This window comes from Podarcis filfolensis (assembly GCF_964270895.1).
Source record: "Podarcis filfolensis genome assembly, chromosome: 1".
Lineage (NCBI taxonomy): Eukaryota > Metazoa > Chordata > Lepidosauria > Squamata > Lacertidae > Podarcis > Podarcis filfolensis.
In genome coordinates this window covers 84,778,967-84,792,002 of record NC_139604.1, presented here as the reverse complement: position 1 = coordinate 84,792,002, position 13,036 = coordinate 84,778,967, and the positions used below count along the sequence as shown (strand labels likewise).

At 43.8% G+C, this 13,036-nt stretch overlaps 1 protein-coding gene across 2 annotated transcripts in view; it reads left to right on the top strand.

The window, feature by feature from the left end:
• The first annotated feature begins 2,171 nt into the window (after window positions 1-2,171).
• The window catches only part of TP53I11 (tumor protein p53 inducible protein 11), a 50,592-nt gene continuing 39,727 nt past the window's right edge, over window positions 2,172-13,036 (top strand). The window contains exon 1 of one of the 2 annotated variants that reach the window (XM_083603075.1): window positions 2,172-2,484. The gene's annotated coding sequence lies outside the window, so the exon portion shown is untranslated. Of the gene's footprint in view, window positions 2,689-13,036 lie in introns of both variants that reach the window. The other variant, XM_083603076.1, reaches the window with a different exon arrangement.

Genomic DNA, 13,036 nt, shown 5'->3' with positions numbered 1-13,036 from the left:
TCACATAGTGTGGGTGCTGAAAGCTAGAACTTCCCAGTTTGAAAATCTCCTTTACCGTGAACTCAATGTGCTGACATATTGGCTAACAGCAGCATTCTAATGCATGTCTACTCAGAAGTAAGCCCTATTAAGTTAAATGACACTTTACCCCAGGTAAGTGCAACCTGCAATCCTATGGGAGTCAGTCCCACTGAACCCAAAATGGCTTGCTTCAAAGTACACACACAGGATTGCATAGTAAGATGCATACACACTTCCATTCACTCTGCATCCAGCACTGCATCCATCCCACCATTGGTTTGGGAAGCAGTGTACACACAATGTTAGCTATTTATAATCCACCTCCTTTCTGTGTGTATCCTGTCATTTCTTAGGAAAGGCTGTGTTTTGATATTCCCTACCAGCCCAAACCAAAGCAGATTTGATCCCTGTGTGTTCCGTTAATAATGTTTCCACAACCTAAGTCAGTTGTGAGCCAAAACCCAAGCTTTGAACAAACAAGTGGTCTTAATTAAACCACCAGGTACAGTCCCCCCTCTGAAATATGGGATAATAGTTATTATTTATTTAATTGGTTCATTGCCTAATAGCAGTCAATGTCTAGGTGGCTTTCAACAAGTTTAGAAGCATACAAAAAAAATTAAAGCAACCTTACAGTGTGGATTTAATCATCACCGCATACACAGTGCCTTGAACACTCAAAGCGATATATAAATTTTAAGAAGTTAGGTAGGTGGGAGTCCAAAATCTGGTGGACCAAACACTCTCCACTCATTTTTAAAAATGCTCTAAGGCAGGTGTTGAGACTCTTTGGCCCTCCAGCTGTTGCTAAACTGCAACTCCCATCAGCCCTAGCAAGCATGACCAGGCATGATGGGACTTGTAGTTCAGCAACACAAGGAGGCCAAAGCATCCCCACACCTGCTCTAAGAAAAGCAGCAGCTGCTGTGCTTCCAACTTTGTATCCTTTTCCACCCTACTCCTTTGGCAGTGAAAGGGCATTGATTCTGGAAGGAACAGTAGCATTGTCCTTTGTGACTTGGAGGACTAGGATAAGGACATGGCAACTGTAGATGAGGATATTAAAAATTACAAAATATTGTTGCCACATGCACCAGACCCATCCCTGACAGAGACGCCGTGACTTTAATGTATTTTTAAAAGTTGATGACCTCCAACATTATTTATTTTTCCTTCCCAAAGGTTTCTGTGGCTCTTCTGGGCTGGTGGGGCTTTTTTGGTGTGTGTGAATATTATGATTTTATAATCAGTGGCAGACTTTGGGCTTTAAAATCTCAGTGGCACCCTGTGCAATGCCAGAATCGGCAACCCCCTGCCTCTCACCTTCCATTGTTCATCATTGTTGTGGTGCCCCTTGCAGCACCCAGTGTGGGCGAACAGGTTGCGTTCCCCTAAATCTGCCCCTGTATTTATGCTTTAAAGTGTTTTTGAGGGCCTGTGTTGCTAGTATAATGCATTTCATTTATGTTAGTTGTGGTTTGGCGACCTTTTTGTATTCTACTGGGGGAACTGAATTTCCCAGTCCTGCGAATCCTGCGGATGGGGATTTCCCCTGTTGAGGGTCGGGATGGTTGGTTGTTGTTTTTTGGTGGCGCACCTGTTAAAACACCTGACTCGATGGCAAATGCACATCAGCCAAGCATTTAAGGGTGCAAGTGCCCATTGCACATACACAGGTGAAAAAAAATCCATCTGGGGTTTGACACCGCAAAATGAAATGCTGTCCGACCACAAAAGCATAGCTGTCAACTTTCCCCTTTTTTAAAGGGAAATTTCCTTATTCCGAATAGGATTCCTCGCAAGAAAAGGGAAAAGTTGACAGCTATGCACAAAAGGGACCTAATAACTCAGCTCTAAACTTAACACCCGAAGTTTCTCCTCTCCTTGGGGCATGTTAACCCGGATTCATAAACCAACCCGTCAAACCCGCCGCCGAGGATACGCGCTCGTGCTGCCAGGGGACTCCGAGGGTGTGGGGGCGGGATGCTGGCGTCGTGCAACCTTAAATTCACTGTAAAAACAATAGATCCTCTCCGGGAGGCGCTTAAGTCTGCGCCCTGCGCCGCCTCTCGCTCCCTGCAGGTGTCGCTCTCCAGCTAAGCGGCGCAGCGTGTGGGCGAGCGGCAACAAAGCGGCGGGGCGTGTGCGCGAGGGCGGGGCCGTCCTTTGCCTCGCCGCGCGACGTGTGATTGATTGAATATGGTAATACGGAGGCGGGGCTAAGGCGCCCTCCGCGGCTTGCGGGAAAAAACGCGCAGGTTGTGCAAAAGTGGCTGATTGTGCCGGCTCGCCTGTCTCTGGCGGCGGCTCTGCGAGGGACCCTCGGAGATGTGACCGCCTCCCGTAGGCCGGCTGTGCGGATTGTTACTCTTCTTTTTCTTCTTCTTCTTCTGCGGCAGCAGCAGCAGCTGCTTCTCTCTGGAGCCAGCGACCTTTTCTGTGGGCGGAACATGCTTTAAAACTGTGAGTTGTTTTCGGCGCGTTGACTTTTCGCGAGGCAGGCTGCCAGCTTCCCCGCCTGGGCTTTCTCCCCTCAGAAAAGCCCTCGGTCGGCCTCGCTAGCTAAGAATAGCTGCTGGCCGAAACTGCCCCGGGGGTCGTCGGGGGTCGTAGAAGGAGTCCGGGAGCAGCTGGTGTATCCCGAGGCGAAACAAACTTGCGAAGAAAGTAAGCCCGCTTGCAGGTGAAGAAATAGCAGTCCCTCAGGACTGTCCCACGACTTTTTTGGCTCCCTTCTATGTTGGCAGAGTGGATGAGGCAGCCCAGCCCATTACTACTAATACTAATAATTAATTGCTCCTCACACGCCCCCGCTCCTTCCCCCAGCGTTGGGGTTGCCTTTCTGGAGTTTGGCGAAGAGCCAAAAAAATAAAAAATAAAAATCAGTATATAGTTTGGCAGAGAAAGCCACTTCCTGTTTTTAAGGCTTGAAAAAAAGGAGGGAGGGGAGCCAGTTGTAACGGTGAACATTTCTTGACACCTCTTTGTTTTAAGAGCCTTGTGGGCTGCGTTATGAAATGCTGCAGAAATTGCTCACAAGTTTGTGGGTATTTGTTTCTTTTTACCTCATTCAACCCAGGCAATGATGCTGAATTTGATTTTTTTGTGGTGGTGCGGGGAGAGGGAGGGGGGGCAGACAAGGTATTTAAATATACGTGGGTGGATTTGCCACAAAAAAGGATTAAGAAAATGAAGGCGCTGGCACATAGTACCCTGAATTATTGGTTGGTATGGGTGTGAACATCTGCAAGCCACACCCCTGATTTCTCCTTATATTACCCACATTGTGCCACCCCCCCCTTCTTAAAACAAAAATCAAACCAAAACCCACCAATACCCAAGGGGCGTTGCCCCGCCCACCCCTTCCTTCCCCTTCAATTTAAGCATTGCATGGGTGTCAACATGTCTCTGAATGCATGCATACTGTATGGCTTTGTGCTTCATGCAGCACCTTAAGGGGCATCTTCATTGTGCAAGGAACTGTATAAACAGCTAGGAGGGAAGGGAGGGGGGTTCCTTTGTCTGTTTCCTCCCTGTGCTTTTTCCCCTGAAGCAATTGTAAAAGCAATAGCAGTGCTGCACAGCCAGACCTCTCAACATGTCATCCAGCTTTCTAAAACTGAAGGGAACACACCCACCCCATTCCTTTCAGCTGGTTTTTTTAAAATATATATATATATCTGCTGGTTGGGTTCCTCAGAGCAGAGTATTTGAGAATTCACATCTGCTCTCTTAATAATGTTCTCTCCCTTGCCTGAGGAATGTAGCCGGCTATCTTTTGTCATTTGCAAGATCCATTTGATTTTACTAATGCGAAGTTTCTCTTGGTGCCCTTCGCTACTGGATCTAAGGCAGGGTAGTGAACCTGAGGTCCTCCTTTTGTTGGACTCAGAACTCCCATCAGCCGCAGCCAGAATGACTAATTGGAAGAGTCGGTGAGACTTAATAGGCCAAAGAGAGCTAGAGCACTGCAGGTTGCCCAGCTGTAAGTGGGGGTTGCACTAATGCTACTTATCTAGGGGTGCCATATGTCCAGAATTTCCCAAACATAGCCGGGACTTGTGTCCGGATTTTCACTTTTTGAAATATGGCAACCCTAACTCATCATTCTCTTTGCCTTGCAATGTGTGTACTTAACTTTAAAGTTCAGCTTGTGGACAATGGGAGTCCCTGCACATGTGAAGGAATCTAGAACCCTCCAAGCTACAGTAACCATGCGAAAACAGCCTTCTGTACCATTAAGAGAATGAGTTGAGAAGCAGTTCAAATTTGTCCTTCTATGATCTTTGCCTTTTTCTCTGTTCGCGACAAACATGATGGTGAAAAGTTTGTTCTGCTTTATAGGGAGGTTCTTAGAATGCTCTCACCGCAGCCACTAAAAGCACTTGATGTATTCAAATTCTGAGCAGTCCTGTTGATATTGTTATTATACAATCTGCAAAAATAGGACAGATGATTGCAAAATACAAGGAATCTTTCCAGGCAGCACTAAAAGTGCTCTTTGTTTACAGTGTTTCATGACCACTTTTCAACAAATATTTTCAGAAAGTGGCTTGCCCTACCCTCCCAAAAGATACAAGTATGAGATCCAGTTTGAAAACCGTATAAAAACAACGAATCCCCAGAAGCCTGGTGGAGTAATGTCTTCTTCTACCCCTGACATTATTGGGGGGGGGGACACACATCCCGTAACTCTGAAACAGCTACAAAAAGATACTGTTCTTTGTTTGGGTACATAGCACACTTACCACCCCAACAGATGGAATCTAGAGCAGAGTCTTTTGGTAAAAGGCACTCCCTGGGCACATGAGACCCAGACCATAAAAACCAGCACTTTGAATTTGGTCTGTAAATGAACTAGGAACCATTGCAGATATTTCAGATCAGCTGCATCACCTACCCACAACCATCACGAGGCAGGTAGTATCTTATCCTGTATCAGTTCAGTTGTAGTTCCTAAACAGTAGGACAGTCCAGCTTTAGTCTAGCCTTCATCATCCTGGTGTTCTCCAGAAGTGGATTTGAATTGCAACTCTCATCAGACTGTCACAAGAGTGTCCTGAATGACAGCAGAGTCTATTTCTGCCTCTGCACTGTAAATGAAAAACTTGTGTTTCAAACAAAGGATATTTTATTTTAAAAGGCTCTTCTTCTGTTTAAAAAAGCACTTCTTTCTAAAATAAACTCAGAGCAACTAGCAGAATAAGTAAGTTACAGAAAACACAGTAGAACAGTTGGAAAGAAAAATCAATTTTATACATTTAAACCAAGAGCAGAACAGAACAATTTAGTACAGAGATGGAATTTTAACCCCATACTGGAGCTGTAGCAGAATAAGATCTTAGCTGCTCATATGTAGCTCTAATGAGAAGGCCAACTAAACTTCTCCTGGGAGGGACTTCCAGAAGCTGGGGCGCTGCAATAGAAAAGACCCACAGTTGAGCACACAATAGTAAGAGGTGTTAAAGGTGCTTTTAATGTATATGAAGAGAATGCACACATATTTCATGTTTACATGTTGGAGACTGAAATGGGATGTAGAAAGCTCATTACAGACTCCAGCTGAACAGTGAACACAGAACTGGATGGCTGAAATTTGTCAGTTCCTCCTCTAATATTGCCGAATAGCCATAGCCATAGAGTCATAGAACTGTAGAGTCGGAAGGAACTATGAGGGTCATCTAATCCAATAGAAGAGTATATGCACTTTAGTGGCTTAAAACGCAGCAAGGCCGTTTCTCCCTCCCCGCATCTCAAGTCACATTTGCAATTTCTATATGCACCTGATATGCATTACCTACCGTATTTTTCGCCCTATAGGACGCACTTTTTCCCCTCCAAAAATGAAGGGGAAATGTGTGTGCGTCCTATGGGGCGAATGCAGCGTGCCATCCCACTGTCCCCAGACCTGGTTTGGAGGCTGGCGGCGGGGAGAAGCCCGCTTCTCCCCACCGCCAGCCCCGCAAGCTGGGGGACAGCGGGGAGGCGCAGCGCGCCCAGGCTTAGCTTCGCGCAGCTCTCCGCAAGCCGTGGGAGCCCAGCGCTGGACTCCCACAGCTTGCGGGGAGCTGCCTGTTCTGGGGTCTGGGGTCTGGGGAAGCTCGGGCTTCCCCTGCCGCAGCCCCATGCCTGGGGGGGAAAAAATTTTTCCCCCTTTATTTCCCCCCCCAAAAATAGGTGTGTCCTATGGGCCGGTGCATCCTATAGTGCAAAAAACGGTAATTCTTTTTTCCATGCTGGCAATCCCTGTCATCTGTGCGTGTACAACAGCTGTCTGAACTGTACGCACCTCAGTTTAATGGTTGTTTGCATCTTCAAGTTGGATGAAAGCCGGTTAGAGGGGAAACACATCAGACAGGAGTATTTCTCAAGAAACTACAGGATGCACATTGATTGTGGCTAACATGTGTGCTCAGCTTCAAGCTGCAATGGTGGGAACACATTGGAACCAGAGTAAGCCATAATGTGTACATACCGGTACTTGAAGATTGTAAGCCTGTTCCTTGTTTATTCTTTTTTATGTAAGAGATGGGGAGCCTGTGGCCATCCAGGTGGTGTTGGACTCTCATCAGCCCCAATCAACATGGCCAGTGGTCAGAGATTATGGGAATTGCAGTGTAATGACTTTTGGAAAGTCACCCCCATTTTATACTATGCATCACTTTGTTAGATGCTTATTTTATTATTCAGTAGAAGAAAAAGTGAGACAGCTAACAGTGAGTCTGTTGGGGGCATAGTTCATAGACTTCCATTTTAAAAAGGCGATGAGAAAGTGCCTTAGAAGATTATTTGATTAGCATTGCACTAGAGTTACTTGTTGAAGAATGGGCAGCACTGCATGTAGCAAATAGATAAAAGATAAGAACTTAATCAATCACAGGCCTACTCCCATTTCCTGGTAGATTGATAACTATCTATGCATCCATGTCTATCTTATGATTTCTATCTTATGTGAAAGAATCATGACTGGCTGAAAATCTTAGTCTACTCTTCTGAGTCCCATCTGTAGATCTTTCCATTTGCACACGTGCCATTTTAAAACCAAAGAGAGGTGCCACAGTTTATCCAAACAAGCTGGATTTTTTCCTCAGTTGGCATTGTTGCAAGATCAGTCTTGATTATTAACTTGTATTTAATTTAATTTGGTGATGTGCCTTCATGTTGTTAACACAGAGCCTGTTAAAAAGTGCTGTATATTGAAGAAGATTACATCAAGCAGTGGACAGGAGAGACAGAGAAATGGCTTTATTTCATAAGAGCATGTGTTGTCCTGCTAGATCTTGATTGAGGGATTGGTTCAGAAATTGCTTTCAACTAGTGTCATGGACCTGACAGGAGGGAGAGAACATAGATCTGAAGATGAGTGATAGCTGATAGAAATAAACTGGACAGAGAAGGCTGATAATTTTGGCACAACCAGCAGAGTGAGTTGAATGATGGCGCAGCATATGAAAAGCCTTGTTTTGGGAAAACTTTATGAGATAAAGCCCTGCGTCTAGTTCTCACGTCATATTGTTGTTTTGTGGCATTGGTGTGTGGCAGTCTTCCTTTTCCAGGATGCTGCAGTCTGCTGCTTTCATTGTGTCTTCAAAAGTCCCACCTGCCTTTTCTACCAGAGCACGTGCCATTCCATCCGTTCTCTCTCACTTATTCCATAATTTCCCTGCAGTCCATCCCCAACTCAACATTATACTCTCACAAAACTAAAGCGAACTACAGGATAATAACATGTAGGTTCACTTATCTTGTGCTATGATGTCAATCATGTTTTGAATTGCTACACAGAGCGTGGCTGCTGGTGAGGGCGAGTATGTCACGCCACAACAATATTATGGCATTTGCTTGTATGAGGAGCAGGGGACCCTTTTCAGCATTTCCTCATAGGGGACCTTCTGGGGCCCACATGGTGGGCGTGGGTCAGATCAAAAGTGGGGAGGGAAAACAATGCCATTCTTGTCTCTATACAATAGACTGCATGCTAGCCATGCACAATTGAGAGGTTTCTATATACACACACCTCTCTCTTCAATTTAGGGAAACAAGTCATTATCACAATTCAAGGACAGAGCAGAGCCATTTTGAGATGTGGACTACAGAATGGGCATGACTTGGGAGAGTCTCAGGGGTGTGATAGGGAGTCCTGGAAGACTGTAGGGTCTCAGGTTCCACATCCCTCATGTACATGTCTCAAAAGGAAGCTCATCCTTCCATTGTAACAACACGTTAAAGTGCCTTTCTTCAGGAACTCATTTCCCCCCCAACTTAACATATATACAGAGTAACAAAGTTGCTTGCACAAAATTTACAAAGGAAGGATGTACTGTAGTCTCTTACCAACCCCACTTGCAATAAAGCCAGGTGGTGACTCTGAAGGTTAGGAGATTTCTAGGGAAACTTTCTGCACATCTGTTTCAAGGTGCTAATGCAAAATTGGATATGGAAGTGTCCTATTTGTGACTTCCCAGCTGAACTCCAGAATAACAAGCTGTGCAGACGACTGTGGATACTCTGCGACTTGAAAGACCATGTTGAAGTGTTCTGTCCATGATCCTTGCAGACATGCCTGAAGAAAACATTTCTTTTCAGTCCAGCTTCAAACCTTGAGCCAGTTTTATTTCATAAGTCAATTTTTACAAAAGTGCACTTCATTATATTTTATTGTGCCAGTTTTTGCCAAAGAAGAACACTCCATGTGTTTCTAATGGTTATTCTCTGCTGCTGTGTGCTGTGTTTAATAAATGAGCCATTTCCTTTTCTTTAAATCTTTAGAATGTTTAGCATTGCAATGCAGCTTATTATACTTACAGCATATCCGCAGCTCGTAAGCAGAGCACAGTCTGAATATACAGGTGTGGGAGGGTGGGGAGGGGAGTGCTGTGCAAGCATGTTGTGCTTAAGAGACTGCCAAGGAAAAATAAACTTAGCCCACAGCATGTTCTGCTTACACCATTTTAAAACAAGAGACCTTTTTTTTCTTTTTGGTTAAATATACACCAGAACATTATGCTTGATCTACATGTTGAATCCACTATAGTTCAAAACGTGCTTACTAGTTTAGTTTTTTATTTATTTCAGGGGTGGGGAAGCTGTGGTCTTCCAGATACTCCTGCCAGCATGGCTGATGGTCAAGGATGATGGAAGTTGCAGTCCACTAGCATCTGGAGGTCCACAGTTAAAGTTCTCCTTGCTTTCTCTTTCCTTTTTCAGAGCAGTGTAGGATAGTAATTTGAAACCGTTTGTACAGTTACTAAAGCCACATGCAAGCAGCTCTGAATATGTATGTATGAACTGATGCTTGAATACTTGGATCCAAATCTCTGTTTAGCCCCTAACTGATTTACACCCCCACCCCAGTGTCTTGCATTTGTTTTAAGGAACTCAGGATGATATGCAAGGGCAGCCCTATTGTCTCTGTAAAAGGCTGAGAAAGTGGTGAGTGCATGACACTGGTCAGCTATGAAGGACACTGGGTGACCCTGAGCTAAAATATCTCTGGTCCAACTCTGGCACTTCATTTGCCATACCACACTCAACACTTAGCTTAAAAGCACTATGGCATTCTGGTTCTCCTTATGGCTCTTCTTGTGGTATTCAAAGAATGCTTTCTGAGAAATGTGTTCTGTGATGCCTCCCGTGACATGATGCATTTTGAGTCAGATGGCATATAATTTCAGATGGGGGGGAATCACTAAAACTGTGTTGGTGTTCTATTTGGGGTTTAAAGGCAAATGGGAAATGTCTAGTGACGCTTGAACCATGGGAATGTTATTTTTATAAATCTCCTTTTTATTTTTTATTTTTTTACATTTATAAATACAGACCTGTAATCTGTATCTCTTGAAAACAGTTTGAAAGGTTAGCAGAAGATACAAGACTGGATTTCCCAACCATTCCTTGGGAAAAATTTTTTATAAAGAGGTTAAGGAAGCAGCACATGGCACTTCTGTTTAAACATAACACCCATCAGCAGATGTCACATTTTAATTGAACTGGGAGAAGCTCATTGGCCCAGGACTCCCTGTAGTCCACAGACTTTGCACCACAGATTGTTGGATGCTTAGGAAAGATGAGCTCTGGATGGTCTCTGACCAGGAACAGAATTATGTATTCCATTTTCCTACAGTGGTGCTTATTTACCAGGGTCAGTTCTAGTGTTCTGGGTTTTGAGAGGCAAATTGGAGGAAGTGATTTTAAAATAGATTCACAGTTCAACTTTGAATGAAATGGCACAACACCAGTGGTAAAGTGTATTGTTTTATTTAAAAATTATGTTTACTATATGACCCACTTCTCTTCAATCTTCACCATATATTGCTTTAGGTTCTCCCATTCTTTTCATTGAATGAAGTTTATGTATCTGGGGGGGGGGTGTGTGTTTCTTTAAAGGAATGATTTTTTCTTTCCTGTGAATTTTTCATTGTTTATGTATTGCAGATGGGGGAAACTCTGGACTGTAGTCTTAATTCTGCTCCCAGTACTCTTCCCCAGTCTACAATGCACCTCTCCCTTGACCTGACACAAAACAAGCCAGAAATATAAAACACATCATTCCGGATCTTCAGCCAATCAGGCCATTTTTCATGGGAATTTCTTTTAAGGAAAGGGCTTGTGCTGTGATGTTTCTGTTGTAATTATCTGTATGTTTTAATAGAGCATACTTATTCTTTTAAACGTTTTATGGTTTTCTAATTATTGCTCCCCCCCAATGTTTTTAGTTGTTTCTGTTTTAGTTGTAAGCCATCTTGAGTTCCTGTCAGGGAAAAAGATGGGTAATAATAATGATGGCACACTGGGTGGGTAGTGGGGGTTAAACCTCATCCTGCAAGACATGATTGGGAAGAAGATGGACTTCTTTCAGCTAATATGTGCTGATCTGGCTGATGAGCAGGGAGAATGCGATTTTCATTCTGTCCTAACATGTTGGAATGGAAGGGTTAACTATTGCACACTGTGGTGGTGGTCAAAATAACACTCTGGTTGAAATAGTTCTGTACTGTGCTACCCAATCAGCCTTATTCATACTCATGCTCTCAGTTCATATGCTGACAAATAGGACAAGTACCAGTAGAGAACAGTCCACAGTAGTGGTTTATCGATTTTTAAATTTAGTATTGTGAGCAGGTCACCGAAGAAAGTTGTCTTAAGATCTGTCTCCAAATTAAGAGACAGAAATCAAGTGCAATTCCTCTCACTGCTGTCTGTTCTGTAGCTAAACCCAGTGAAGTCTTTTATCCTATTAAAAATAAAAAAGGTGCATTAAACTCTGTGACCCAGAGCAGTGGAGTGGAGGACCTCTGTGGGTACTGAGCCGTGTTTCAATGACTGTCAAGGGAACAAGGGAGTTTTCACAAGCCACACAAATTTTTCATACTGTAAAGCTGTCAAGTCGCACAAACAGAGCCTAATGGCACATGGGCAGCCGAAGCATAGGAGGTCTCCAAGGAAATTTGCAGGTCTCCAGGCAGTTGTATTGGCATGTCTGCTTCTGGCAACTTTCGCCTGCAAGCAGAAACTTAAATCAATGAACCACCATAGCCCTGGGGTGTGTGCTGTGTTGCTGGAGCTGCCATTCTGTGGCTGAATTGACATCAGCACACTTGTCACAGTTCATTTCAGTGTTCAGTCATCTTGCTTCACCCCAGTTGATCTACTTTCATTCCTCGTGCACAGCCAGCATTTCATCTCCCTACCCCGTGAAGAATACTCATCTCAGTATTAGTAAGGCTCCAAGTGGGTTAACACAATAACTTCCATTCAGGCATATGGAGGTGTTTAAGTTCTCATATTTAAAAAATCCAAAGTTATCAGCTTGTCATTTGTGTGAGTGCATGGAGTCTTGGTAGGTATTGAGGAGGGCTGGAGCATCCATGGCCCTCCAGATGTTGGATTCCAACTCCCATCAGCCCCAGCCAGAATGGTCAGCAGTCAGGGATGATGAGAGTTGGGAGTCCAACAACATCTGGAGGGCCACAAGTTAGCCACTTTCTGCTCTAAACCCACAATACTTATAGAAGGTTGCAAATCTGTATGCACATTAATACAATAAAAGAGAAAAAATGGTTTACATTAAAGAAATTAAAAACCTAAATCAGTATAAAAACCAGACTTTAAAAAGAGAGACATGATTTGTGCCGCTATGCTTATTGGGTTCTAAAAGGCAATAGTGCAAACCTATGCATGTCAACTCAGAAGCAAGCCTTATTGAGTTCAGTGGACTTTCTCCTAAGTAAGTGGTTATAGGATTGCAGCCTTAGGTTTGGAATAAATCCCCAATGAAGTCAATGCAAGTTACTTTCCAGTAAACATGCTTTCGATTGCGCTTGTTTTCCAAAGCTGTATTCAGGGCCAAAAGACTGTATATCAGTCTCCGTGGTGTCCAGCATCTGTTGGTTAAGAGAACTAAAAACAAACAAACAAACAAGGAAGTTTACCATATCATAACTTTCACCTAGAGCTGAATTTGAAAATCTGAATGTCCTTGGCCCTAGAGTTGTGCCCTTCTGATAAGGAAAGCTTGGGGACATTTTATAATTAAAACTGGAGGAAACAAGCCTCGTGAAAAAGCCAGTTGGGTTGGGGCAACTTGTACTGGCAATTTGAACGAAGTGCTGCATGAATAGGTAGAATCAGGAAGGATGCAGTAGTTACTTTACGACCTCCTGGGGTAGTCAGACAGGGTTTGGGAAATTGCTCTGGAACATTTACAGGAAACATGAGGTTGAGAAGTAGATGGAAACGGAAAGGAAAGAAAGGAAAGACGTCTTGCTATGTAAGTGATAACTTGCATACTGCACAAAAGAATTGCCTGTTTTGTTGCCTTCTTGGTTAACCCCCCCTTTTTTTAAAGGAATGCTGGTCAGCAGTGTGTTTTTTTCTTCTTCTAGAAAAATAGTGCCGGTACTCACCATGAAGTTGTTACAGTAAGTGCCACACTTTTTAACAACCACAAAAGAGGTTCCAGTACTGTGTACTCTTGAGTACCCCCTGGAAAAAGCACTGCTGGTCAGTCTTTAGA